Source organism: Scylla paramamosain, chromosome 8, assembly GCF_035594125.1.
Source record: "Scylla paramamosain isolate STU-SP2022 chromosome 8, ASM3559412v1, whole genome shotgun sequence".
NCBI lineage: Eukaryota > Metazoa > Arthropoda > Malacostraca > Decapoda > Portunidae > Scylla > Scylla paramamosain.
The window spans coordinates 16,569,540-16,572,039 of record NC_087158.1 but is presented as its reverse complement, the minus strand read 5'-3'; the positions used below and the strand labels follow the sequence as shown (position 1 = coordinate 16,572,039).

Below are 2,500 nucleotides of genomic sequence, written 5' to 3'. Positions count from 1 at the left end.
ACTGCCTTTGTCTATTCGTCCACCGCCATCACCGCCACCACCACCACCACCATCACCGTCGCCGCCTTTTGAATGTTTTGTGTATGAAATTAAATCAACTCCCCAGACGCAGAGAGAGAGAGAGAGAGAGAGAGAGAGAGAGAGAGAGAGAGAGAGAGAGAGAGAGAGAGAGAGAGAGAGAGAGAGAGAGAGAGAGAGCAATCCTAGTTTCCAGCAAATATACTCGTACATATATACATACATACAAACATACATACATACATACATACATACGATATACATTGCAGTCATTCTTTGTTCTTACCTGTGACTGTTGCACCTGAATTACTCGTGCACACCTTTCCATTGCCGAATGCAGTTAAGACGGGACGGGACGGGGCGGGGCGGGGCGGGACGGGGCGGGCCAGGCCGGGGCGGGGTTAGGGCTGCGTGAAACTTGCCTCGGTGGCTCTGAAGTCACGTGGGATCACAATAAAGGAAGATAAAAGGATAAAAAAAGAGTAAAGAGGTGAATGTGAGAGGGAAAGAATTGTGTTGTGAAATTCTCTCTCTCTCTCTCTCTCTCTCTCTCTCTCTCTCTCTCTCTCTCTCTCTCTCTCTCTCTCTCTCTCTCTCTCTCTCTGTTTGTCTCTCTTTACCTTTACTGTCGCATTTTTCTTCTATATTTTAAGCTTAGTAAAGGTTACCTCCCAATCTGTGTTTCCTTTTCTGTGTCCCTTTCTTCTTTTTCCTTTCTCTTCATCGTCCCTTCGTTTTGTATTCACTGTCTTTCCTCCCATGCCATAACAATGATTTTTCCTTTCCTTCAGTTCTTACGTTCTTCTCTTCTTTCTTTTCTCTTCCCCGCCAGTCCCCTTCTCTCTCTCTCTCTCTCTCTCTCTCTCTCTCTCTCTCTCTCTCTGTTTATAATGTTATTTTTATTACCTTCCACCCTCGTCATATCACAAAGGGGTCGTGTTTACAAGGAAGGGACGCTCACCTCACGTAGCTGCGCAGAACCTCCTCGCTCAGAAGGTAATTGTCATACGCGAAAATTGCTCCTTGCTAGGAATCTTAACATCATAAAAAATGATTCTATGTCAACACCATTTTATGAGGTAATTAAGCGGTGACGTTAAAGGATAAGCATAAGAAAAACGTGTACTATGTATATAAGGGGTGACATTAAAAGGTCTAGTGTAAGGAGAATATATACGTACTTCTTTTCAATTTATTATTATTTTATTTTGTGAGTGTGCGCTTCGGAAGAATAGAGCATAGTGAGGAAATTATTATGAATGAAACACATATTTAATAGCATGTATAATTTTCTTCATTTGTTATTCATGAAATAGATTTGAATTCTAGGAAGGAATGTTATCATCATTATTATTAGGTGTTTTTATAGTATTAAGAATTCAGCATGAGTTTAAGGTGTAAAGATTCTTGGTGTGTGTTTTTTTTTACCGTATTATACCAAAAATATTAAAAGTTTTGTGACATCTTGTTCTTTCTTTACTTGAATAAGTGAAGGAATTGAGGAGATACAGAATTTAAAAGAACACACTACTTGTTGTTGTTGTTGTTGTTGTTGTTGTTGTTGTTGTTGTTGTTGTTGTTGTTGTTGTTGTTGTTACTTCTATTATTATTATTATTATTATTATTATTATTATTATTATTATTATTATTATTATTATTATTATCATTATTATTATTATTATTATTATTATAATAGTTACTATCATTATCATTAATGTCATTATGTTTGTAATTTATATGCTAAGCGGTGACTGTGAGATGTCAGAAGAGATGAAATTAATTAATGTATTCAGTTACACACACACACGCGCACGCACACACACACACACACACACACACACACACACACACACACACACACACACACACACACACACACACACACGGGCAGCGAGCGTAAGGAAAAACAATAAAATGATTCTCTCTCTCTCTCTCTCTCTCTCTCTCTCTCTCTCTCTCTCTCTCTCTCTCTCTCTCTCTCTCTCTCTCTCTCACGCCTTCTTCCCTCTCTCTCTCTCTCTCTCACGCCTTCTTCCATCTTCCCACGCTCGCCCTGCCTTTTAAAAGGAAAGATTTTGGTGACAGAATAATAATCTCAAGCTTTTTTTTGCATTTTATATTCGTATATATTTTTTTGAGGTTAAATGAGTATTCTTTTTGTTCACTCGCTGATGCAGTTTTTAATCTATTGTGTTTTTCCATGTGCCTCTGTTTCTTCTTTACTTTTCCTTTTGTCTCGTTTGTTCTCCTTTTAACTTTCGATGTCTTTCTCTTTTGTGTCTTTTTCAATAGTTTCTTTCCGTCAGTTAGCTTCCGTTTATTTATTTTGCCTTTGTTGCTAGTTTTCCTTCTTGCTGTTATTGTTCATATTCGTCAGTTCTTGAAGTATTTTTTTTTTTTGCTCTCTTTTTTAGATTCTCCTTTTTAAAAACTTCATTTTCGGTAATTGTTTGAAGTATTTAATGTCTCTTATCTACTTATT

General features: G+C 37.4%; 1 protein-coding gene and 1 long non-coding RNA gene across 3 annotated transcripts in view; one reads left to right on the top strand and one right to left on the bottom strand.

Annotated features, from left to right (window-relative positions):
• Positions 1-2,500, bottom strand: part of LOC135102868 (uncharacterized) — a 127,916-nt gene that overhangs the window by 26,243 nt on the left and 99,173 nt on the right. Inside the window, exon 5 of one of the 2 annotated variants that reach the window (XR_010269810.1) lies at positions 305-450. The exons of the other annotated variant lie outside the window; for it this stretch is intronic. This is a non-coding gene — a long non-coding RNA (uncharacterized LOC135102868). The remainder of the gene's footprint in view (positions 1-304; positions 451-2,500) is intronic. 2 annotated transcript variants of the gene reach the window in all.
• The window catches only part of LOC135102866 (uncharacterized), a 78,742-nt gene that overhangs the window by 9,736 nt on the left and 66,506 nt on the right, over positions 1-2,500 (top strand). The gene's annotated exons all lie outside the window — the stretch shown is intronic.